The 27,005-nt window shown below is 44.4% G+C and overlaps 1 protein-coding gene across 5 annotated transcripts in view; it reads left to right on the top strand.

The window, feature by feature from the left end:
* The window catches only part of TBL1X (transducin beta like 1 X-linked), a 258,194-nt gene that overhangs the window by 71,965 nt on the left and 159,224 nt on the right, over positions 1-27,005 (top strand). Inside the window, exon 1 of one of the 5 annotated variants that reach the window (XM_050776587.1) lies at positions 1-26,672. The exons of the other annotated variants lie outside the window; for them this stretch is intronic. The gene's annotated coding sequence lies outside the window, so the exon portion shown is untranslated. The remainder of the gene's footprint in view (positions 26,673-27,005) is intronic. 5 annotated transcript variants of the gene reach the window in all.

The following is a 27,005-nucleotide window of genomic DNA, read 5'->3' on the forward strand; positions in this document are numbered from 1 at the left end:
TAAAAAAAAAAGAGGCCAGACACATGGGCTTCTGTCTTTTCACAGCTTGGGATCTATGCAGACCCAGGCTTCCAGAAGCCATCCCACTTGAATTCTTACTCCCTTTTCCTGTAAAAGAAGCTCTGAAATCCTAATTGTCAAGAAAGCTTTGCCTGCTGTGCATGCCTGAGTAATGTTATTTTTGTCATTATTTGAGAGACAGGGAGGAAGCTTCCAGTCCTCTGTAAGGAAACGAAATCATTGTGCACAGATGTGGTTCTGTTTATAGAGGGAAGGAAATGGAGGTGAAGAGTGTGTGTGGCTTGCAGCCAGGCTTGCGAGTGTGCAGTGGAATAAACGTTTGCCTCCAGAGTTTTAACTGGAAATGTGTCCGAATTCTACCTTCTGTGCACACTGGCCTGAGGTGTCCCCTGCATACCTGATCGTGAAAGTCTTCGGGTGTGTTTGTGAACACGCAGCCCCCCTTATGTGAGAGTCAGCACAAACTTCTAAAGATGCGATGACGAACTCTATCAGAGAAGTCTTTCTGGTTTTGTGAAAATAACCTTGCACTCTTTAATTATATCCAAATGATCGAATCTGGCTCTGATGTCTTGTTAAAATTAATGTTAAAGGACAGTGCCCTTATATTTCACTTGTCTGGGTATAAACATCCTAGTCTTTAAAGTTGAGTATGTAGGACTACCTCTCTACTTGATTACTCTGAAAAGAGTGTGTAGCGTGAGTTTTTAAAATGGGATTAGTGGGCATACGAGGATCAGAGTGACATCCTTCAATAGATAGTGCTGGTATGAGGAATTGGTGAAACTAGAGGTGGGGAATGAGCATTTTGCGTCCTATATCATATTCCCAAGACATTTTCGAATGATTCACCCTTTGCCATCAGAATGGTTTGAAATCGATCAGCCTGAATCCACTAATGTGGGCTGCAGCACATGAATTTTAATACTAGAAGCACACAGTTGTGCTGTGTTTCAAACGAACTCTGGCCATTTGAAGTGAACAGGCATACGCAGTCTTCTGTGATAACCTCAGTACATATCCTTTCTGTTTTTTAAAGCACCTTACAAGCTGCTGCATTACAGTCGTTATTATTGGGCCATTACAAAAAGCTATCCAATTTTAAGTGTCTTGGATAATTCTTGTTTGCCCTAGCATCAGAATTCAGGATTTTTTTTTTTTTTTTTTTTAAGATGGAGTCTTGCTCTGTCACCAGGCTGGAGTGCAGTGGCACGATCTCGGCTCACTGCAACCTCCCCTTCCCGGGTTCAAGTGATTCTCTTGCCTCAGCCTCCTGAGTAGCTGGGACTACAGGTGCACGCCACCATGCCCAGCTAATTTATGTATTTTTTAGTAGAGACGAGGTTACACCATGTAGGCCAGGATGGTCTCGATCTCTTGACCTCATGATCTACCTGCCTTGGCCTCCCAAAGTGCTGGGATTACAGGAGTGAGCCACTGTGCCTGGCCACAATTGAGCACTTTTATCATGTAGTATTCATGTCTTATTGGCAATGCCCTGTAAAGTTAAATAAGTTACATTTGTTGTGCACAGGTAATAATTATGAGGTAATTTCCACAGAATCCAAGTGCCTCATTGACTTAGCTATAAAATCAAAACAGAGCTAATTCTGATAAGACTAGACACATGTTACTCTTAAAATGGGCTGTCTCCTGGCCACTGTTGTGCATTTAACCTCAGCAGAAGGGGAACTGGGCTGCAGAGTGAAATTACCCGGAGGTCAAATACTGCTAATTTGACTTTTATCATAGAGACATTTTCTCCTCTTGCACCAAGGCGGTGGCTTTAATCCCTCTTCCAGTGGTGAGACAAGAAGTGCAAAGCATTTACAAAAGGCTTTCTCTTATTTTGAATGTGCCGAGAAAGATTTTGAGGCCGTTAAGTTACCAATCCTTCTTTTTAAGTCTTGAAGCAATTACTGTAAGGTCAATCCACTAATTTCCTTTCAGAATTACCAAAGACCTCTCATGTGATCATTTGGTACTTGTTGCCATGTAGCCAGTATCATTGAGTGCTTTTACTGTGAGCAAAGCACAATGCGTTGGGCAGGGAGGGATCCAAAGGGATCTTGATTTTTACCTTTGAGCCATCTGGGGTCTTGAGTGATCTACATGATCTACAAGAGCAATTAAAAGGTCCTAATATTCTTGTTTGGGCATATTGAAAAATTTGCTCTTACAGATAGATTTCCTCTCTCTACCCCCTACCCCAAGTTTTTTTTATTGTGGTAAAATACATATAACAGAATTTGCCATCATAACCATTTCCAAGTACACTGTTCAATGGCATTAAATATTCATAACATTGTGCAATCCTCACCACGATCCATCTGCAGAAGTTTTTCATCATACCAAACAGAAAACTGCCCCATTAAACACAAACTCCCTGTTCTCCCCTCCCCACAGCCCCAGCAACCACCGTTCTACTTTCTGTCTCTATGATTTTGACACTCTAGGGACCTCTTATATGTGGGATCATACGGTATTTGTCCTTTTGTGTCTGGCTTGGCACAGCGTCCTCAATTTTCGTCCATGTCATAGCATGCGTCAGAATTTCCTTCCTTTTTAAAGCTGTATAATATTCCAGTGTATGGATGGACTACACTCTGTTTATCCATTCATCTGTCAGAGGACACGTGGGTGGCTTTCACCTTTTGGCTGTTGTGGATAATGCTGCTATATGAGCATTGGCATATGTTTGCTTCTCATTGATTTAAGTTTACATAGCCATGTGTGGCTAGTGGCTGCCGTGTTGGACAGGACAACCCTAGGCTTGATAGCCCTGAGGACCTAGTTTGGGTGGGAAGGCAGGGGTGGCCTGCAGTGAGTTGTGGGCTGGGGCCTTGGTGAGAGCCAGATCTGGTTTGTGAGGCCACTCGAGGCAGGGGGAATGGTGTGGCGGGAAGTGAGGACCAAAATGAGAATTTCAGAGTTGAAAGCTTTGGAAGTAACATGATGCTCTATGACTGTGACCAGACTCAAACTGCACCAGCGTGCATCTGAGATCAGGTCATTGGCGTTGAGGGCCTGGTGGGGGCGCCAACTCCAGTGAGCATTATGAAATGCTCACTGCTTGGGACGTTTGCACTGTGCTTGATGTCTGGAGGTTCCATTAATGTTAAAATAGCAATTATGGGACTGGATATTAGGTTTAATGTCTGGGTTTTTTCCACCGTCTTCAAAAGCCCAGGTCTTAGTAGTAACCGTGCTGCTCTCCATTTTAATAATTTCAGCCTGGTTTATGTTGCTCAATAGCAGAAAAGCGGTTCAGATTTCCCTTGGATATCATGGGCCATGTTTGCCCAGGTGTCCTTTATTATTGGGAGCTATGACATAGTTAACACAGATTTCTCCAAGGGCATCGACTGGGAAATTAGTTTACCAAAGATAAACTTGGTAAAAGGAAAGTTTTTATGTGTGCTATCCTTAAACTAAGACACATCTGTTGAAATATTAGGACGTGTCCAGCCTCCCATCCTCTGCTGAAACTTTAGACTGTATGTCCTTCAGATATCTTCTCTTTGGTGCTTTGTTTGTGAACAGATTAGCCTCATACTTCCTCGCTTGTAAAACTGCTATCCTATCTCTTGCTCAATGCTTTTCTTGTACCGAAGGGTGAGGGGGAGGTTCCAGCTCTGTTTTCGGTATCAGTTTCCTGGGTGATGTTTGTTTGAGGGTGCCTTGTGTCCAGAGCCCCAGAGGGTGTTTCCGTTCTCTGATGAGCCTGAAGTCCACATGCTTTGCCTTTGGTAGGGAAAGGCAGCTGGGGAAAGGTTGCATGACCCAGTGCCAGGGTGCCAGAGTGCATGTGCACCTGCTGGGGAGAAGCCCGCTGGGGCCCCTCCTCTCAGGACAAGATAAGGCCTCAGGCAGTGCAGCAGATGGAGGGCTTAGCTGTCCTTGCCAGCAAAAGCTGCTGGGAACGTGGCGCTCAGATAACAGTACGGTTGAGAAGCGGTGAGTTAGGGTTACTCTGATGGGAGATATTGAGAGGAGGGGATGACAGTCTTGATTTCTGTTCCCTTTGTGAATCTTTTGGTGGCCAAAATGAGGAAAAGGATACATTGTGTTTGGGGATGACAAGGAACATCTAGGCACATTGCATACTTGATTAAATGCACAAAGAGCTTCTTGTGACCCTTATCACAAGAGTGTGGTTCCATGAAGGTCGTAGGTACAATAGAAATTGTGTTGGTCTGAGAGTTACTCAGATTAGGGTGCATTGTGTCACCACCATTTTGCACAGCTGTGGCACCTTGTCAAGTTAACCTTTTCCTGCTTGGTTTCCTAATCGGAAGAATGAAGTTGACCATATCTCCTCCATAAAGTTGTTGTGTGAGGTCAATGAGATTACATAGGCAAAATCTTGGTGCAGGGGCACTTGGTAAAGTTTAGTTTCTGTTATAAATGTGTGGGGTATTCTGTGATGGATCCTACTCCTCTTTTCTCCTCACGGCTAAGGTCTACTTATTCTTTGGCATGGCTCAGATATCACCTTCCTCAGGCAGCCCCATTTCCCACCCAGATGGCTTTGTACTACTCATCAGTGTTCTGTAAAATGCTGAGAATATTTTTTATAGCACTTCTGGGTTGTTTTGTGATAGTCTTTTGAGATATCTGTCTCCTCACCAAACTGTTCTTTGTGTCATGGGCAGGCCCACGCCATCCTGGTCTTTGTAGTCCTGCACCTGGCACAGAGCCTGGCACATAGCTCAAACAGGTGAAGACTGGGTTATTACGTCTTCCCCCTCCAACCCCTTCATTATCAAGTTGTGGGCAGGGCATGTCCCACCAAATGCAAACCCTACTAGACAGTACAGCTGAGACTTGGAACTAGACTAACCCAGTGACTCAGGAATGTGCCACAGAACATACTTGGCTCTAGATGGGGTCTTAAAAGACATTCATAGTTGCAGGCAGAACAGAATATCCAGAATAGGTGCAGAATAACCTGTATGTACACAGTAGGTGGTAGTTGTAATGCAGGAAGAATTTGGCACAAGAAGTGTTACAGTTTAAAATGAAGTTGTGGGCCCTATCCGCAGTGGGGACAGAGATAATAGTAACTAATCATCATCATCGTCATCACTTGCCCATTGTCAGAGGTAGCACTGAACACTTATGCACTAGCCAAGATTCAGGTTCTAGAGGGTCTAGTGTACTAGGTGGGTTACCAAGACAAAGATGCAGGCATGGGGTGCAAGTTAACAAAGGTTATACACTAGGTGGCAACTGACTCAACAGCAGCAAGGCATGCAGAGCCTGGTTATTGCAGAGGATGTGGCCAGAGCCAGACAGGTGTTCTGATGCCCCTCAACTGTGTTGAAATTTGTTTGAGGCCAACCCCGTGAGCTGGCGAGGGGGAAGGCAAGCCAGAGAGAAATTGTGAACCGGAAAGGCCCACCTCTGGCGGTGGCCCTTCCATTGGAGATGAAGTCTTCCTGCCCTGTTTTTCTCTTTATAAAGTGAACCATTTCACAAGGGAAGTTAAATTAAACTGCGCTTGTTAGCACGGAGCTGGGGCAGCCGAGGGAAGTGATGCCAAAGGCAATTGTTGGTCTTTCCTTCAAATATGTGCTGACTTAGGAAGAGCAAAATGTTTTATATGAACAGTTAACAAAAGGCTGAGTCTTCCATCACAAACAAGTCTAAATTCAGTGGTTAGGTCAGGATTATATTTTCCTATAGTTTTAAATAAGATGCTTATGTATTCACTAGTGCTTTGGATGTTCTTTGGAAAAATGTCCAATTTAGTGACAAGCCCCAGGAAATGTTACTGTTAGTTGGTCCAGCATCCTATATTGTTTGTGAAATCCTCTTTTATTGTCTTTTAAAGGTTGTAAAATGCTTTTTCTGTCAATAATCAGAGAAGGATGCCGTATTCATATTACCCCAGTTTCTAACTCAACCTCTGCTTTCTAATTGAAAACAAAAGTCAGAATTCACTTTTTGTTATGAGGCGTTAAGTAGTGAACAAAGAGAGATTTCACTCACCAGGGGAAAGAAGGAGCCTGCAAATCAGACAATATAAAAACATAACCAAACCATACAAAAACACAAAAATGTTGCTTGGCAGAATTTAACTATAATTAATTGTACTAATTTAATATTGTAGACACAAATGATCATAAAGCCATATGGTATATAATCCTTTTGTTCATGAATTTCTTACTCATCGAATGTGAGGTACGTAATGTGGGAAAGCCAGTATGTTGGGCTTCATGCTACCAGGGCTAGAGTTGACCAGCTCAGCTCTGTTTCTCCAGTGACCAAAAAAAAAAAAAAAAAAAAAAAAAAACCAAAAAAAAGTATATGCCTTGCACATGGAAACACTGGATGGTTAGATTGGATTTAGCCAACAACAAACAGCAGAAATGGGTTCTGGCTAACTGAAGCTCACAGGGTTTATTAGAGTTGTTGGAGCCCGTGGGAACTGATGGAGGGCAGGGCGGCTGTCATGCAGGAGCAGCAGGAACCAAGGAAGCTTTGCAGAGATGAGAAACAAAAAACAGGGAACGCAGCAACATTCGCTATGGCAGGAACGACTGCCACTGGTGGCCTGGACACCGTCACAGCTGCAGAAGATAGTTAAGACACATTTCTGTTCTAGTGTTGGTAGTTCAAGATTCAAAGTATGTGTGAAAGTGAGTGTGTGTGCATAGGCATAGTAAGCTAATTGGTTGAGTTGGGGTCCATGTGCCCACCTCCAGGTTGGACCAGGGGACAAGCCATGCAGCCTTTTGGTCACCCCTCACTTGGCAGTATTCCCACCAGGAATGACCCTCGCTAGGATTCAAGGGGCCTGGAGTCACTACTTACTAATTTTCTTAAAGTTGACAACCATCACAAACTTCATGGTCTGGGAAAATGTGAATTAATTGCCTGATCCACCTCCATATCTTTTTCTTTTTTCTTTCTTTCTTTTCTTTTCTTTTCTTTTCTTTTTTTTTTTTTTTTAACAAAAATCTGTATATTCATAAACTGTCTCTTCCTCTGCTGTGGTTTTGCAGTAGCATTTTCAGGTAAGGAAGCAGCAAGAGAGTTTAGGGTCCAGTTTTGTCATTGCCATTGTTGTAGCGATTTACAAGTGGTTACTGGTAGTATGAACTTTTGCCTAGTTAAATTTTGGAAACTTGCCTGTAATTGCATTTGATGGATGATAAAAATTGATAAATGACTTGATAAGTGATAAAAATTCTACGGAAGAATTTTCCACGGACTGGCTTCTGGCTTTGATCCTTTCCAACTGTGCTTCTCCTACCCTCAGGCTGCCCCTATCATGCTGTGCTTGTCTGGCCCCACTCACCCTGTCCTGACACTGGATGATTTATTTCCAAATGAATTGCTCCTGGAAGCCATTCCAACACCATTACCGCCGGCAGCAACACAGCTGTCTTGGATACTCCTGGACCGTATAGATAGATGTAACCACAGCATTTCGGTAGCTCCACTTCCCCAGCATTTTCTTTTAGAATGGGGGCATCAGAGTTGAAGGAGGAGGGGCCGCCATGTTAACTGTGGGTAGTGTGTCTTGTCTTTGGAAATTTTCGTCATGATCTGAGCTTGTGAACACGCTGCCTTGGCCCCTCCTCGCGCTTGGAAGAGACTGGAGCAGGAGCGGGCAGCGTTGCATTCGCAGCATGGTAACTTCTCTCAGTGCTATTTGTAAGGCAGAATGGGAAAGGAAACTGCCCAGAGGGAAACTGGGACCCTGTTAGGTAGGGCTCACAAGAGGTGGTTAAAACATAAGCATCCGCTGCACCAGACTGTATTCTCCACGACTGTATATTTTTTGTTGTTCACAAGAGCCCCGAATTGCAATGAGTGCGATTTCCCCGGACGCTGCAGTGTATGGAGAAGCTGTCACTTGTCACATGACAGCTCAGTCATTCGATCCCTGGGTGCTGCAGAGAGGGAAGAATTGCCTCGCAGTGGGAGTGAGTGCCAGCCCGTGGCCTGTCCCCTGCCACGTGTCACCATACGGAACGTTTGTGTTTGCTCTGTGTGTTTTCAAAACACCTCCATGTCACCTGCCCTGGACTCATCCCTGTGAGCGAGGAAGGGTGGGCGTTACCATCCCTCCGGACCAACAAGGAGAGAACAGCTTGAGACGCACGGTGGGCTTCCCATGGCAGCAGAGGCATAGAAAGTGGGGGCATGGGATGCGAATCCATGTGCGCGGATTCTGGCCGCCTGTGCCTGCCGATCACCCTCAGTGCCTCCCTGGATTTGATTTTGTGGCTCTTCTGGGTGTGCATGTGAGTGTGTTGTGGGTAAGTCTGTTGTCGAGGGGAAGGAACGGGAAATCAGCCGGCCAGGAATCTCTGTGGGGAGGTCGGCCTGAGTTGGCCATGTCCAAGCTCTGCGTGTGTCTCACTTTTCAGAGTAGCAGGAAGGCCGGGTGACTTTGAAATCAGATGGGTATTTTCCTGATTCGAAGAGACTTGGCTCCTTCCCCCGCCCCTCCTTCTCCCTCCTCCCCCCTCCTCCCTCTTGCTGGCTCACAAACTGAGTGGGGCATCCCAGCCCACCTGTGAGAGGCCAGGAGAAAGAGGAGGCAGAGCTGTGAGAGTGTGGCCCTTTGTCTTGGGGGTATGCAGGTGACCGCTCCTGCCCCTTGATGGCTCTCCTGTGTTGGGTATAAGGGATGTTGTCCAAACCATGTATGGGACTCTCTGTTGACAATTGTTTTTAAATTGCCGATTTGATTGAGCTTCTCTAAAGTCTTCTTTGTGCCAAGTATCGGGACAGGTGACAGAAAATTCGACACAAATCAAAAATTCCAGTATCAAAAATGACACCAATGTACCCTTGCCCCTTAACACAGCCAAGACACAGGGGTGAAGGATTACTCTCCACATACGGAGCAGGCCACCACCCTTGAGAGACAGTAGCCGAACACAGAACATTCTCTGCAGATGTCACTGAGGCTTAAACTCATTATGTTTTAAAAGGATTATCTGCTATTCTTAAGAAAACAAAAAACAATCACAGATCTCCCTGCCCTCCCCACCCCTGCCCCCACTTAGATCCTGGTAGGGTCTGGCAGGGGGAGTTTTGCAAGGAGTTGGGGCAAATTACTCCAACAGATACTTTCACCCAGCATCCCAAGAAATGTGTATAAATGCTGTTGTGAATTAATTAAAAGTATTCCAAGCTCCTACTAATTATTATGTGTTTGCTCAAGTCAAGATCAGGAGAAATACAGGCATTACTATCCCATGGGGTCTGTGAAACTCTGGTGAGGTGTCTAGTCGAAGAGCCGGGGACCCCATGGTGTCTGGAAAGCGGGCTGCACTGGAGATTCTGGCTGTTTTCAGCTTGATGCGTGCAGGGTTCCCTGGAGAATGCCAGGCCCGCCCGAGTGTGCAGAGGTGAGGGATCCTCATGCCTGCCCAGCACGTACGTGGCTGGGAGACTCCAGACAGACATGCAAAAGTGTGCTGTTAACTAGACAGCATGGCACAAATGCAAAGCGAGTAGCATTTTTTTTTTTCTTAAACGACATTAAACATTTATTTCAGTATTTATTTTGCTTATTTTAATATTTTACTCAATATTTATTTATTTTTATTTTTTTGAGACGGAGTTTCGCTCTTGTCGCCCAGGCTGGAGTACAATGGTGCGATCTCTGCTCGCTGCAACCTCTGCCTCCCGAGTTCAAGCGATTCTCCTGCCTCAGCCTCCCGAGTAGCTGGGATTACAGGCATGCACCACCACCCCCAGCTAATTTTTTTGTATTTTTTTGTAGAGATAGGGTTTCTCCATGTTTTTGTAGAGACAGGGTTTCTCCATGTTGGTCAGGCTGGTCTCAAACTCCTGACCTCAGGTGATCCGCCTGCCTTGACCTCCCAAAGTGCTGGGATTACAGGCGTGAGCCACTGTAACTGGCCTCAATATTTATTTCAATACAGAAACTGACTTAATTGGGTATTTTGTTGAAGGCAAGTAGTAGCAAAGTGGGACTGGTGTGAGGCAGTGGAATAACTTAGTTAAATCCAAGGTTTATGTAGTTATTTTCCCCTTAATTTTTTTTTATTTTTTATTTTTTTGAGATGGAGTCTCGCCCTCTTGGCCGAGGCTACAGTGCAGTGGCAGGATGTCAGCTCACTGCAACCTCTGCTTCCCGGGTTCAATCGATTCTCCTGCCTCAGCCTCCTTAGTAGCTGGGATTACAGGTGCCTGCCACCACGCCAGGCTAATTTTTGTATTTTTAGTAGAGACGGGGTTTTGCCATGTTGGCCAGGCTGATCACCCCATTTTTATAGTTTGAAAAATTTCGAACCCTGGCTGGGTGTGGTGGCTCATGCCTATAATCCCAGCACTTTGGGGGACTGAGGCAGAAGGATCGTTTGAAGCCAGGAGTTCGAGACCAGCCTGGACAAATAGCAAAATCCCATCTCTGCAAAAAATAAAAAAATGAAAAATTAGGTGTGGTGGTGCACATCTGTAGTCCTACTACTTGAGAGGCTGAGGTGGGAGGATCGTTTGAGCCCAAGAGTTCAAGGCTTGTAAGCCTTGATTGTGCCACTGCGCTCCATCCTGGGTGACAAGGTGAGAGCCTGTCTCAAGAAAAAAAAAAAAAAATTCAAACCCTCAGAAAAGCTGAAAGAATAGATTCATGGATCGTTAAACGTTTTTCCCAAATGTACCTTTTCTCTTATTACTCTGAGGTTTCTCCCTTTCCCCCCTCACTTTCCTCTTCTTCCTTTCACTCCATGGATACGTAGGACATTCTCTTACAAAACCATGGTACTTACATTCTTGGGGTTGTCACACCTCATAATTAAACATATGATGTTTTTATTAAGTATGCTGTCACATGTAAATTTCTCCAGTTGTTTGCTCCAAGTTGTACTCATGGATAGTGTATTGTGTTTGATTTTACGTCTCTTTAGTCTCCTGTATTCTAGAGGAGTCCCCCAACCTTCTATGATATAGGAGTTTGAGGATTTGTCTGTTTCCCAATGTGATTAGAGTGATGTTGAACAGTTTTGGCAGGAACGCTGCACAGCTGATGATTATACTTCCCATTGCATTCCCTCAGGAGCTCGGAATCTCATTCTCGATCCTTGATGAAGGTGTATCCACCAGATGGCTCCCTGTTGAAGCTCCGTTCTCTCTGTAACCAATGAGTAATCTGTGTTATGATACAGTGAGATGGTATGATTATTCTGTTCCTCACGATGGTTTTCCTTTGGTGGTTTTAGTATCCATTGATTACCATAAATTAATTAGTCCAGCTTTGGCAAACTATGGCTTGCCGCGGTGGCTCACGCCTGTAATGCCAGCACTTTAGGAGGCCGAGGCGGGCGGATCAGAAGGTCAGGAGATTGAGACCATCTTGGCTAACACAGTGAAACCTCATCTCTACTAAAAGTACAAAAAATTAGCCGGGCGTGGTGGCAGGTGCCTGTAGTCCCAGCTACTCAGGAGGCTGAGGCAGGAGAGTAGCATGAACCTGGGAGGTGGAACTTGCAGTGAGCCGAGATCGTGCCACTGCACTCTAGCCTGGGTGACCGAGCAAGACCCCGTCTCAAAAAAAAAAAAAAAAAAAAAAAAAAGGAAACTCCACCAAGTCTGTTCACTTATGTGTTGTCTGTTAACAGTTGCTTTTGCACTACAACAGCAGAATTGAGTTGGGACAGAGACCAGATAGCCAAAAATAATTACTATTTAACTGAATCCTGATCTAGTACATTTTTGGTCAAAAAATGATGCATTTCTAATTCTTCTATTTTTCATTTATTAGTTGGCATTCTTAAAGAAGAGCTTTCTGTTTTGACCTTTAAAAATCACTATGGACTCATTTATTCTTAATGTTTAAAAATGTGTCATACACTGTTGTCATTACATTATTCTCTTAGATGCACAGTGTTGCCCTAAATTTGTTCAATGGGAACCCCTTCAGGATGGGCACTGTGTTCTTCTGTCATGCCCCCTTCAGGATGGGACCTGGGTTCTTTTGTTATGCTCCTATAAGGCCCTTTAATCTATGTATGTCCTTTCATTTTTTTGTTTTTGTTTTTGTTTTTGTTTTGAGACAGGGTCTCACTCTGTCACCCAGGCTGGAGTGCAATGGCGCGATCTTGACTCACTGCACCCTCCACCTCCTGGGTTCAAGCGATTCTCCTGCCTCAGCCTCCCAAGTAGCTGGGACTACAGATGTATGCCAGCACACCCAGCTAATTTTTGTATTTTTGGTAGAGACGGGGTTTTACCACATTGGCCAGGCTGGTCTCAAACTCCTGACCTCAAGTGATCCACCCGTCTTGGCCTCCCAAAGTGCTGGGATTACGAGCGTGAGCCGCAGCGCCCAGCCTCATATCTGTGTCCTTTCTTTCTGGGCCTGGAAGAGGTTTCAGGTTCCCAGTGGAAATTCCCTGCCCCTCACCTTGAATCAGCCTTTGGCCAAAGAGCCTTGGAGAATGATACTTAATATTTAAAAACCAGGAACTGAGAACTGAGTGTGCTCATTGCTATGGGGATATCATTGCTCCTGGGCTCCTTGGGTGCAGAGCCCCAGGGAAATAGATGTTTCTATGTATGCTTTCACACTGTCCCTCCCTCTCAAGCCCAGCTCCACAGGATGCCTCCTCACCTTCCTCTTGCCATCTAGTATCACGCTTCTGTAGTGAGAATCTGCTGCCTGCAGCAACAACATATTGACACATCCATTCTCTTCTATAAGACACAAAAAAAGGTTTCAGAAATGTTTACATTTATGCTGCCACCACCACTGCTACCAAAACAATGAAATAAAGTTCAAGATTCCTTGAAATTCTCTTGTCCTTAGGATGTATCTCACTGTGGGTGTACAGACAGTATGCAAAAGTTACTTAATTTTTCTCTGATGTTTGTATTACCAATTTGATACATAAGTTAAATTATTCATGTTTATTGAATTTTAAGATACGCATATTTTATTCTCTTTGAGTTAAGTATTTTTCAAATATAGAAAACATTTACATGGTCCAAAGTCAAAACTCCATTAATAGGTTTGCTCGGAGTTCTCAGCTCCCATCCTTATCCCACTACCCCGTTTTCACTCACCTCTTCAGTTCATTGCCCTTATTTTTTGCTTTATCTTTTTTTGTTTCTTTTTGCATCTACTTAGAGCTTTTAAGCCGCCCATTTAAAGGTCTAATGCTACGTCTTACATGTATACCAGCAAAAATGTCACCTTTTTCAGTAGACTTTTGTGACCAAAACCTTATTATCAAAACGTGAAAGTTGAGACCGTCTAGGGATTTTCATCACGGTGGTTAGACAGTGTGTGGAATTGAAATGTGTACAGCATTTGTACATGCAGGTCAGTTATTGAGAGAACTGATGCGAAACCATGACGACTGCCAATAAAATGTACTTTACCAAATATCTGCTCAAAATGCCCATGTCTCCTTAATGTCAATACCTAACACATGGGTGCATCCAGTTTTAGTCTCAAATGTTTTAAGATGTATTAAGCTTAGTTTGTAAGGGGTTTCGTGTTTTTGGAATTAGAAGGGTTTCTCTAGTGATGTGCTGAGAAGAGATAAACCTGGGACCTTTTGTGTTTTCTTGATATTCACGTTCATGTTGTGTGCAACACAGGAATTGTCAGGAACCTGCAATGCAGTCTTTCTTGATTTAAAATCTTGCAAAATGTGGAATAAAACGTAAAGCGCAAAGTTTAAGTGGTGAGCGTTATAATTCATGTGAACAATATGATGCTTTTTCTCATGCTTACTTGAAGACGGCAACTGGCCCTTGAGTTCAGTCTCTTAGTGCAGACAGCCTCCAAAGAAAGTGCATTGCACTAAGGAAGCCCTTTTCATCTCACAAAGGGCAAAGTCTGGATTGCCCCTCCTTTCTCTGTTGTCTTTGCCTGTTGCTCCCTGGACCCCAGCCAGTCTCCCCAGGCCTGGAGGTGGGTCAGCTGGGTCTGTGGCCAGGAGGTGGGGGTCCACATCCACTGTGCTCCTCAGCGGCAGGTTCTGCAAACAGCAGCCCTGGGTCAGACTCCACCTTCAGCCTGAGTGAGGCCATCCAGCTAGGAATGGCTTTGACATTTTAAATGGCCAGGGTGAAAAAACCAAAAGAGGATTATGTCATAACACATGAAAATGATATAAAATGAAAGTTTCAACTGTCATACATTTTGATTTTTGTCAGAGTTTCAGAGAGATTTATTTTCTCTTTTTATTAAATGTCACTACATAATATACTTGATTTTGCCTTCTGCTCACTGAAGCTAAAGTATTTACTGTCTGGCCCTTTCCAGAAAGAGTCTGCCGACGCCCCCTCCCACCCGTGGAATGAGAGCTTCCAAACCGATGCAGAAGACTGTGCGTCCCAAGCGGTTGTAAAAGCCACTCACTTTCTTAGGTTTAACGACTCAAAAGAAAGGGCGCTTGTTCCCTCCCTTCCTTCCCGGGCAGGCCTCTTTGTGGAATGGAGTTTCGTTATACAGAAAGTTGTTCTCGCTGTGCAGAATTCTGCGATGCCTTCACTTGATGGCTGTTTCTTTGGGGATGGGAGGGCTGGGGGTCACGATCTGATCTGACATGAATGGTTCAGAGTCTGGACTTGGTAGCTCAGAGCAGTTCACTGATTTAGGATCTCTGGAGGAAAAGAGTACTGAGTCGCTGGCGCCTTCTGCTCAGCTCCTGACAGCAGTGTAAAGGATGCTTTCATGACACCCAGCCTTCAGCCCAGGAGGGTGGTGGCAGATCAGACAGCTCTGGAAATGCAGGGTACAATGCGCAGAGGGGGTACACCACAACAGCAGTCACTCGGTGCCCGCCTGGAGCACTGCTCTCATTTCCAGAGTCCCTGTATTTCTGATCTTGGCTGCTTTAAAAAGGAGGTGTGGGCCTGGGATCCCAGAAATACTCCTGTGACTCTGCACCACGGCTTTACCTTAATTGGGGGTGTAGGGGGTGGGGAGAAAGAGGCAGACAGACAAAAGCAGGGAAATCTTTCTTGGAGTCATAGTTAAAAGGATAAAACAAGAGCTTTAATGTAGCCTCTGTTTCCAGCAGTCCATTTTATTGTTTGTCCACAAGCTGAATGAAAATAAACAGTCATTCAAAAATGATATTTATGTAACCTACAAAAATCTCAATCAACCAAGGAAAAGATGTAATGGGGCTTGATACAATATAGGGCTGTCTCCGGAGTTCCCTCCCTTAATTACAGGCCTTTGGTGTAAAGCTCCCAAAAGAAAGCAACTTTGATTTTTATTAGACTCTTCAAAATCATCTCGGTAAAATATTGACCTTTTTTTGTGTGTGGAAAAATGACTTCCACAGAATTCTCTTGTAAGAGTGTACATTTTGGTCGTTTTTATGGAATGTAGGGAAAAAATGTGATGTACCCTTTGTTACATTTTTAAGACCTTCCAAAGAAGATAATTCTGATTGTAACTCATTATAATCTGGGAAAGTAGATTGTTCTGGTTTCAAGGACTGCTTATGCTTTAAATAATCGCAGGCTGCTCTCAGACTTGGGAACTTTTGGTAGATTACAGCAGTGGTTCTCAACCAGGGCAGTTGTGTTCCTTGGGGGACATTTGGCAGTGTCTGGAGACATTTTTGGTTGTCACGTTTTGGGGAAATGGGTGGTGCTCCTGGCATCTAGTGGGTAGAGGCCCAGGATGCTACCAAACATCCTACAGTGTGCAGGACAGCCCCTGCAACCAAGAATGATTTAGCCCCAGATGTTCATAGTGCCAGAGGTGGAGGAACTGCCTTGGGGGATGTGTAGGAGCCTTACTTTATGGGTTTTTAATGCAAAATGTATGTATAGACACATACATACATACACGCGTAGATGACTCTGCTCAGCGCACACATGAAGTATGCAGTGCACCTGTCCCCTGGGATCTGGTTATACGATGGGTGTCCAGCCTGTGCCCAGGGGATCGGTTTCCTTTATGCTGCTGCAAGTACCTTGTCAGCATGGGGAGGGGGAGGCCAGTTATGAGGAGGCCCTTTTGGGGTAGAGTGGAGGAATGGTGCCGCTGGTCAAGGCCTCTCATGGGGTAGTGTTCTTTGTACAGTGCTAGGCGAGGCGGTGAGCACATTCCCATGCATTCTTCATGGTGGTGGTGACGCTGATGTTAAGATCAAGGGGCCTCTCTTGTTCTGCTGAAGGTTCCAAGTAGAGTAGGTTTTCTATTTTCAAAATGTAGTTCACGGTGTCCCAATTTTTAGTGCAGCGTATTTCAAACAAATGTCCTTTTGCACGTATAAATGGCTTCTGTTGCGAGGTCCGCCTCAGCTTCCCGGTGTGGAGTCAGTGAGGGGTAAAGCAGAGAGGCTCTCAGGCTGATATATACTCCCTGTGAAGATCGGGGAAGAACTGTGTTGGCCCATGGCTGTTTGGGGAAACACTTGCGTTCCAAGGTATTTGTGGAGAAGATATGCGATGTTTTCCATGTTGGGCTTCAGATGTGAAGTTTAAGGAAGGCGAATGGAGTCCTGGTGCACCTCTCATAAGCACACGCATGACAGCCGCTCTGCCGGCTCCAGAGTCGTCCAGAGCATCGAGCATAGTTTCTCCCCGGGAGACTCTCCGATCTGGTCAGATAGGGAGGCTGCGAGTGACCCCCACTGCAGGGGGCAGAGCTGGTGCAGGTGGTGCTGAGCTGACCGGGAAAAGAAGGGCCTGCAGGACCGGCTGCAAAGCCTTTAGGGGAGGGAGGAGGTGAGGAGTTTGGTTTCCTAAACAGGTGGGCCGAGAGAGGCCAGGTTCGTCCCTGTGCAGTGAGGGGGCACTGGAAGGAGGGAGTCCCAGATGGGCCACCCTTTGGGGCTATAAGTCTGGTGGTTATATTTCTCTTGCCTTCAAAATAACATTTCTAGTTTGGGTGTTTGGGGATGACGAGGTTGGGGTGTTTGGGGATTGAGGTGGCCGCGTAGGCATTGAGGAAGACAACTGGTGTTTCGTTTGGTCAAAGGGGAGTGGTGTGGAACTCAGATCCTAGCTCTGACCCTGTGTGGTCTTGGGCGATCATCCACCGTCAGTCTATTTATTTGTGACTTGGGGATAACAGTACATGTGAGCATGAAATGAGATAAGAGTCTAAATTGCATCAATGTTTGTGTGTCAAGGTTGCCTGAGGAGGAGTTGGCCGGGCTTGCACTGACGCCTGCTTCTTTGTATCACTCCACCCTAAACCATGACACTTCCAAGGCAGAGTCTAAAGCCTGTCCTCTCACAATCGTCTACAGATGAGTAGGAGGCCGTAGACCTTGTGAGTACAGAGTCCTAAAAGAAGGCAGACATGTGTGAATCTGCCCAAAGTAAAGAAAGGGTGCTACTACTGGTCAAAATAGTTGCAAGAATGCTGGCTTTTACAACTCCTGTTTCTGCTGCTATCACCTGGTGCTTGTGTCTTGTTTCCTGGGCTCCAAATCATTTTCACATTTCTCAAAATGGTCCTTGGTAGCTGTGGTAGATGGAATAATGGCCCTCAAGGTGTATCTCCATCCTAATCCTGGAACCTGTGAATAGGTAATTCTACATAGCAAAATGGACTTTGTGGATGTGATTTAAGGATTTCAAGGCCAGGTGCAGGGGCTCATGTAATCCCAGCACTGGAGGAGGCTGAGGTGGAAGGGTTATTTGAGCCCAGGAGTTCAAGGCCAGCCTGGGCAACAGAGAGAGACCCTGTCTCTAGAAAAAATTTAAAAAGTAGCTGGGCATGATGGCACGCGCCTGTAGTCCCAGCTACTCAGGATGCTGAGGTGGGAGGATTAGTTAAGTCCGGGAGGTTTAGGCTGTAGTGAGCCATGTTTGTGCCACTGCACTCCAGCCTGGGCAACAGAGCAAGACACTGTCTCAAAAAAACAAAGACAAAAGGATATCGAGATGAGGTTGGGGAGGCTGTCTGGGTGGGCCCAGAGCAATCGCAGAGGTGCTTCTGAGTGGAATAGGGAAGCTGGGGGAACAGAATCCCAGAGGAGATAGGAGGATGGGCACAGAGGCCCCAGTGATGTGGGCCCACGAGCCAAGGGATGTTGGTGGCCTCTAGAAGCTGGACAAGGCAAGGAATCGGATTCTCCCCTGAAGCCCTTAAAAAAGGACACAGCCCTGTGAACCATTTTAGACACTGCACATCCAGAACCTAAGAGAGCGTATCTATGTTGCTTATGGTAGCCGAGCTGGAGATTCTCTGTGACAGCAGCAACAGGAAACGCAGACAGTGGGTGAGCACCAGATGGTAGACTCGAGTTTAATACGGTGGAGCAAGGAGGGTCAGCTAATCACTGGCAGAAGATCAGGGCCTGGGACTTTTGCTAACTGTTTCTATAGATTCCTCCTTCCTCTTGTAATGAGAAAGGACAGCCTTGTGGTGAAATTTGTTAGCAGTTTATCATTTTTATTGATCTGATTCGACTAGTGTAGATTTATGCTAAGCATAAATGACCAAAGTTGACTGTGGTTTTTTTGAAGAACATTGGAAAATAAACCTATAAAATTCTGTTTTTATAATAATGGTTCAGTCCAAAATAAAGGAATATATTCATAGAAATTAGCTAAAATTATAGAGGATAAGTTACATACATCTTCTTCTTAAAGGTGCTGGTACTAACACTGGAAGAAGCTGTACAACCGGGCAGGTTGTTTTTTGTTTTTTTGTTTTTGTTTTGAGACTAGGTATCACTGTCACCTCAACCTCCCCAAGCTCAGGAGATCCTCCCACCTCAGCCTCCTGAGTAGCTGCTACTACAGGTGTGCACCTCCACACCCGGCTAATTTTTGTATTTCTTGTAGAGATGGAGTTTCACCATGTTGTCCATGGGTGAAGAGCCCAGGTCTTCAGCTCCTGGACTCAAGCGATCCAGATGCCTTGGCCTCCCAAAGTGCTGGGATTACGGGCATGAGCTACGGTGCCCGGTCTCAGTTTTTAAAAATATATTTTACCATCACTTTCCAAGCCTTTTGTCCTATGTGACAACAGAAAATTGAATTTCTTAATCCACTTAAATTGAATTTAAAATCCACTTAGGAAAGTGGGCTTCAGGTATTAGAATTATTAACTCCGAATAAGCAGATATTCTAGCATATTTTGTCTTCCAGATTGTGTTGTGATTGTAACAAGACACATTTTATGCATTTCAGTTTTCATCACAAACTGGCTGAAAATCATGTTATGTACAAATATGACTTGATTCAATACAATTTATTGTTCAGGTATAATTTGAATTAGAAAGCCATTTGTGTACCTCTTACTAACTTACATTATGCTATCATGCTTTTGACATCAGAGGAAATACACTTACTTAAAATCCTCGCAGATCCCAGAGCAAATGAAGAGTTTTTGTTCTTTCAAAAATCGGAAGTAGTCTAGTTTTCTGATTGTATAGTAACAATGTAATATATGTTGTCTTTATCATTTATACACACATACATAGATCATCTTTCCTTTAAAGATCTCAGATCACTTTTTTAAAAAACAGCTTTACTGAGGTATAATTTACATACCATAAAATTCCCCTATTGTAAATGTATAGGTTCAGTGAATTTTAGTAAATTTACAGAGTTGTACAGACGTCGACACAGCACAATTTTAGAACATTGTCATCACCCCAGGAAGCGTCCCTATAACCACTAGCAGTCACACCCTCCCCAGCCCCTGGCGGCCACTGATCCATTTTATGTCTCTGGATTTGCATATTCTGGACATTAGATATAAATCCAATCATATAACATGTAGTCTTTTATATCTGGCCTCTTTCATTTAGTTTTCAAGGTTCATCCATGTTGTAGCATGGATTGATCCTTCACTTTTTTATTTTGTGTTTTTTAGAAACAGGGTCTTGCTCTGTTGCCCGGGCTGGAATGTAGTGGTAGGATCATAGCTCGGTGCAGCCTCAAACTTCTGGGCTCAATCAGTCCTCCCACCTCAGCCTCCCAAATAGCTGGGACTGCAGGCAGACAACACCACGCCTGGCTAATTTGTTTTCAGTTTTGTAGAGAGAGTGTCTTGTTATGTTTCCTAGACTGGTCTTGAACTCCTGGGCTCAGGCGATCCTCCTGCTTCAGGCTCCCAAGGTCTTGGGATTACAAGTTGAAACCACCACACCTGGCCTGTTTTTTATTGTTAGATAATATTCCATTGTTATGAATATCCCACATTTTTAGACTGATTCATCAGTTGATGGACATTTGGTTGTTTCCATTTTTTTTGCTGTTATAAATAAAGCTGCTGTGAGCCCTCGTGTACAGGTGCTTACATGCACATATGCTTTTATTCCTCTGGGGTAGATTTCTAGGAGTGGAATTGCTGAGTCATATGGCAACACTATGTTTAACTTTTCGAGGAACTGTTAGGCTGCTTTCTATAGTGGCTGCAGCATTTGACATTCGCACGCAAATGTATGAGGGTTCCAGTTTCTCTATATCCTCACCAACACTTGTTATTCTCTCTCAGAGAACTTTCTGAATTTCTCTTATAATGCCTAGAGGGTTCCTTGTTGAAGATGAAATTAGGGACTATCATGAACTACTTTAGGAAACCTGGAAGAAAGGAGTCAGGCCCCTCTTTCATATCTATGTGGTGTAACCGGCCTCTCAGAAAGATTGGTTGGAGTAGATGGGAGAATAAAGAAACGAATGGGTTGGGTGCAGTAGCTTACACTTGGAATCCCAGCATCTTGGGAGGTTGAGGTGGGAGGATCACTTGATCCCAAGAGTTCGAGATCAGCCTGGGCAACATGGCAAAACCTCATCTCCACAAAAAAATACAAAAATTATCTGGGCATGGTGGCACATGCCTGTGGTTCCAGCTACTTGGGAGGCTGAGGTGGGAGGATTATTTGAGCCTGGGAGTTAGAGGCTGCAGTGAGCTATGATTGTGCCACTGTATTCCAGCCTAGTCGCCAGTGAGACTGTGTCTAAAAAACAAACAAACAAAAAAAAGTACAAAGTATTCAGTGCTGTCAGATGTTCTGAATATAGTACAATGAGAATGCAGTGGTGGGGGAGAAGGTGGATTAGTTTCTGTGGCTGCTGTAACAAACTATCACAAACCTAGATGCTTAAAACTACACACATTTACTATCTTAACAGTTCTGGGCTGGGTATGGTAGCTCATGCCTGTCATCTGAGCACTTCAGGAGGCTGAGGTGCAAGAACTGCTTCAGCTCAGGAGTTCAAGACCAGCCTGGGCAACATGGCAAGACCCTGTCTCTGAAAAAAAAAAAAAAAAAAAAAAAAAAAAAAAAAAGCCAGGCATGGTGGTGCACACCTGTAGTCCCAGCTACTTGGAGGCTGAGGCGGGAGGATCACTTGAGTCCAGGAGGTCAAGACCGCAGTGAGCCATGTGGGTGCCCCAGCCTAGATGACAGAGCAAAACCTTGTCTCTATAAAAAGAAACTGGAAAAAAAAAAAAAAAAAAGTAGTTCTAGAGGTCATAAGTTCCAAATGGGTCTTATTCTGCTAAAATCGAGGCATCTGCAGGGTGGTGGTGGTTTCTGAAGGCTCGAGGGTTAAGTGTCTGGGTTTTGTTTTTGTTTGTTTGTTTGTTTTTTGCCTTTCTCAGTTTCTAGAGGCTGCCCACATTCCTGAGCTCATGGCCCCTTCCTCCATCTTTAAAGCCAGCACTGCTTGTTCGAGTCTTTTTCACATTGCGTTTCCCCTTTTACATTGAAAGGACTCTTCTGATGAATCACTTCTGTTAAAACCACTCTTATGATCCAAGATAATTTACTTTTTTTAAAGACAAACTGATGAGCAGCCTGAATTTCATCTGTAGCCTTCATTCCTCCCTGCCATGCAACTTAACTTGTTCATGGTTTCTGGGAATCAGGATGTGGACACCTTGGATGGGGATGGACCTTAACTCTGGCTGCCACCGATGGCGCCCGGTCAAAGTATTCTATAGAATTTATTCTTGGAAAGGGCATTAGCCCCAAGACCCTACTTTGCTGGCTGTGTAGGAAGCACGAGGTCAGTCAGGCAGTAAGAGGAGCATGGACTTGTTTTCTGAAACAGCGACACAATCCGTTACATATTTTTGAATGACGAGATGAGATCAGACTTATGCTTTAGGAAGAGTCACAAGGTTTTGTGGATTTGCAAGGGAAACAGGCAGGCAGAGGGAGTTCTGTGTTATCGTCCAAAGGCCAGGGTGCCAAAGAGGGCAGTGGCAGTGCACTTAGAGAGATGCAATGGGGCTGCTTTGGGGCTCTGGCGACAGGACTGGGGTCTGATTGATGGAATACCAGGAGGGGGATGGGAGAGGGAAAGAGATGAGTCCAAGATGACAGTTGGAAGGTCTTGGACTTTGGAGTAAAGGGTAGCAATTGAGGAGTTAAAGGGTAGAATCAGGCTGGGGAGAACAAATTTACTTTTGAAATAGTGACCTTTGGATGCTGGACAGGGAGATATGAAGCAAGCAGAGGAAATATGGGCGTGAAATAGAGCTTTAGCATTTTCTGCAAAGAAGCCACCACATTCGGTGACATGACAAGGGAGTGATGCCAGAGGGAAGAGAGGTACAAGGGCAGAACGCTGGGGAAATGCCTGTGTTTAATGGGCATGGAGAACCCACTTAATAAATAATCAGAATGTATTGCTGGACTAAAACAAAAGTCCTCATTAGCTCATTAAATTTTTCCTGGAATTCCCAGTCAAATCTGTGAAACAATTTTAATGCTAGATATTTTATAAGTATTTCTCCAGAAATCTGGAAATTTGTCCACAGACACACTAGGCATTGTTTATAAACTGAAGTCAGTTGACTCAAGTATTTTGCAAATGTCTGTAGACCCTAGTGTGATTAATAGAAACACAAATTATTTTAAAGGTGTCACTCAATTTACAGTCATTCTGTATTTTTACCATTTGGTATTTTTTCCTGAAACATTACATAATAAGAGTGCAGCATGCTTTCTTTATGTAGGTGATCTGTGAAACTTTTTGACACTTAAAAATTGGTTTTTGGCCAGGCACAGTGGCTCACACCTGTAATCCCAGCACTTTGGGAGGCCGAGGAGGGCAGATCACCCAAGGTCAGGAGTTTGAGACTAGCCTGGCCAACATGGTGAAACCCCGCCTCTACTAAAAGTACAAAATTAGCTGGACGTAGTGGCGGACACCTGTAATCCCAGCTACTTGGGCAGGTGAGGCAGGAGAATTGCTTGAACCTGGGAGGTGGAGGCTGCAGTGAGCCGAGATCTTGCTGTTGCACTCCAGCCTGGGCGACAAGAGCGAAACTCCATTTCAAAAAAAAAAAGGAAAAAATATATATATACACACACGTATATACATATATGCGTATACGTATATATATGTATATAAAAATTGGTTTTTGCTTTTTGTTGCGGTATCACTTGCAGTTACAAAGAGGTGAACGTAGTGGTTACAGATTGGGTAGTAAGGCAGGACCTGGCCGTATGATGGGTTACTAGGCACCTGTGTTAAAAATAGTACTGTGGAAGTGGTATATTTATTGGCATGTCCGTGTGTTTACAATATATTACAGTGGTGTTACTGTAATCCCCAGGAGACCAGCAGCCCAGTTGGGACTCTGAGATCTCTAAGATGTGTCCTTGGAGTAAACCAAGCTGCAGGGAGGTCTGTACACTTCTGTGTTGTTTATGCACTCATAAATTTGATTTACATAGCTGGACTTTGGTGTCATACAGTTATCTCATATTGAGGGTTATTTTAAGAAGTGTCCCAAGGAACTGTGTTGTGTATTTACTGAGGATAGCGTTGTATGTAGTCCACAGTTTCCTCTTTCTGGGAGAAATTTTGCTCATGTGTCAGAAGTCTAGGTGCTGTGTTTCTGATATTTGTATCTTCTTTACTGTTTAGATACTGTGAATCCAGCATCTAACTATAGTTCCTTCTTTGAGGTCTAGGAAACGTAGAATTGGATTGACAATTCCCTTCCATGTGATTTCAGGTTGTATCCGACTGCAAACTTTGGGTACCGCCTTCCCCTCTCAGCTTCATCTCCTTTGTCCTACCATGATCTTCTCTTGGCCCCAGTTTACCCAGTGAATTACTTTATTTCTGCTGTTTTGTATGTGTTTTTGGAAGCCACCCCCAGTTTTTTCTCTTCCTTTCCTGGGTGGGGAGTTAGAAGTGTTGCAGTGGATAATAGTGCTGTGGCTTTTTGGAGGTTGTTGGTTTGCAGTAGCTTTTGAATTCTGGTGTGTTAGTGGCATCTTATTCTAATCTAACTGCTTCCTTTTGAAGTACATCAAGATGAAGTATATTTCTCAATTTATTATGATGAATACTCTATCAAAAGCAGCTGGTGCTTAGGCCCTGGGTAGAGTTTTAAGATAAAGTTCTTTAATATCAATTTAGAAAAAGAAAGATTCATAATGATTAATGGAGCTCCTGCATCACTGAATTTTGCTGGAATCAAAAAAAATTATTAGGCTTAAAGTTACATTGAATGTAGTGGAAATTCTTTTTCTTATCTCCATTACTGTTGGGGAACAGTTTCCTCTAAACCCCATTGAAAACTGGGCCTCGTCGCCTTCAATATACTTCATAACATTTGTTGGAAAGCAGAAAATGAAAACGAAGTATTTGAAGTAAAAGTTCCTAAATGTGTCCCAAGAAATGAGGATTACTGTGGAAAGAATGGGGAGTTATTTCTCGAATTATAAGAAGGAAATATCTGCAGCGTTTCTTGCATCAGTGCGGCAGCCCTGGTTGTTCTGTTCATCATGGCTGGTAATAATGCCCTCCGGTTTATAGTTTTGATGAGCCAGGAGCTAGGCTATGTGTTTTACATATAGTATCTCTGTTCCATCAGCTGCCGAACTTAGATATCCTTCACCCCATTTTTGTGAGACTCATGGATTCTTGTCTGGGACCATGCACCTAGTAACTGACAGATTGCAAGCTAGTTCTGTCACCTGTGGAGTTCCACGACAAAGGCAGTTCTAGGCAATGTTTATGTAGTGTTCCTTGCATGCCAGGGGGGTTCTCTGCTCTTTCCATGTGTGAATGATAGCATCCACCTGCTAACTTTGTTGGGAGGGTTCAGTTATCCTCTCTGTACAGGTGAGAACAGGAGGTACTGAGGACATCTGGCCCAAGGATACTACTGCTGGCACGGGGGGGACGGTGATTCGCCCTCAGTCCTTCTGGCCCAGCATCTGTGCTGTTTGTTGCCAGGCCAGCTGCGTCCCAGATAGAGTGACAGGATCTGTTCGCGTCACAACCAGAAAAGGCTCTGAGGCCAAGCTCCCTGCGTTGCTTCTCACTTTCACTCTGGAATCAAAGGTGCGTGCCTGGAAGACTTACCTCTGCATGGACAGCTGGTAAGGTGTCACAGAGGGTGAGGTGGGCCATTGTAGCAGAGAGTTGTTAAGAGTTGGTTATGTGGGTTTTCTCGCAGGGTACAAGGCTGGAGAATGGGAAACCAGTTAGGAGACCTTGCTAATAGCGTGGACCGAAGATGGGGAGTAGGTCCAGACAGATTCCACAGTGTTCATGAAGCAGGTGTAGACAGATTGCCGAGCTGTTCATGAAGCTGATTTGCCGGGGCTTTTTAGGGATGGAAAACCCCTTTTCTGTGTTCATTCCACCTCCTGTTGTCTACAGATGACACCTACACAATCAGGTCCTCCCAACTCCTTCCACCACCCAAAGTGAAATACGCAAGTCCCAGAGAACTGTCATTCTTACCGAGGTGGCTGATGTAGGATGTCAGAAACATCTCCCACCCCAAGTTGTGACAACCTGAAACATCCCCAGACATTGCCAACTGCCTCTTGGAAGGGGCACAGTCACCCGCAGTTGGGAACACAGGCCTAAAAGCTTGGAGCCAGGGCTGACTGTCTGTGTAGGCTAGAACAGAATTCCCGACGACCCATCACCATGACATTTGACACTCCAGCCCCCCACCCCCCCACCCCCACCCCAACCACCACCTTTTAAAAATTTCCATTTTTGGAAAAGGCTGGGGCTTAGAAGTCATTATGAAGGCACCCATTTCCAGAAGGGTAAGAATCAGAAAGTTGGTTAATTTGGGTCTCTGCCTTGTAGGAGTTCCGCAGCGTCTTTCAGTAGAGTGAAGCACCAGTATTTGTATGAGTGTTGAGGTTGTTTGGTGGTGCGGGGTAATGCAGGAGGAGAGAACTGGGAAACTGTTAGCCACCACCCAAACAGGCTGTGGAGAAGAATGCTAGGGGACTTTACTGTGATGGAGACAGGAGCACTGAGGTCGGAAAAGCGATATCTGGGTTCTCTGTAAGTTCTGATTTCTTCTGCTAGGATGAGTATAGAAACATGTTCTCTGGGGTGAAAGTGAAGCCTTGTGAAATTCATATGGGTGCGGCTGCTGAACTTTATGGCCTGAATATGGAGGTGGCGGTTGAAGCAAGTTTGGTTTGTGAATAGAAATATACGTGTTCATATGTATGTGTGCACGTATGTGTTTGTGCATGTGTATGCTTTAGGACCCAGTCCTTGAATTAGCTGATTATTTCTTTTCCTCTCTATAGACATTGGTGAGACCTAGGTTTTGAGATACTTATGTAAGTGAATAGTTGAATTTGTTTGAGCATATTTAATTGCTTTCCTGAAGGGATTTGCTGGCTGTTTTGTTAAATGAAATTGAAGACAGTACTGTTGACCTTTCCAGGTGAGGAGGGAGTCAGATGTGTTTTGCAAACGATGGAAACTGAAACGTGAGTACCAGGACCATATGGTGTTCAGAAACTTTTATCATAACTACAGTGAATAAATAAAGTGCTTGACAATTAGATTTAAAATTAAGCTTCATCCTCATTGCAAAATGTGGAGACAGTGCTTTGGGACATGAGGAAGAGATTAATTAGGATTCTTTTCTACCTCATGATGCACTATGTGAACAAAAAGCTGATTGGTATTACGTGAGAATTATCTTCATAAAGTTCAGAGTTGTATCTATGGGGAGAGATTTGAATTGCTGTTAATTGACAATTTGCTGAATTGGAAAGATCATATTACCTTAATACTTTAATGTATCATCTTTAAATGTG

Source organism: Macaca thibetana, chromosome X, assembly GCF_024542745.1.
Source record: "Macaca thibetana thibetana isolate TM-01 chromosome X, ASM2454274v1, whole genome shotgun sequence".
Lineage (NCBI taxonomy): Eukaryota > Metazoa > Chordata > Mammalia > Primates > Cercopithecidae > Macaca > Macaca thibetana.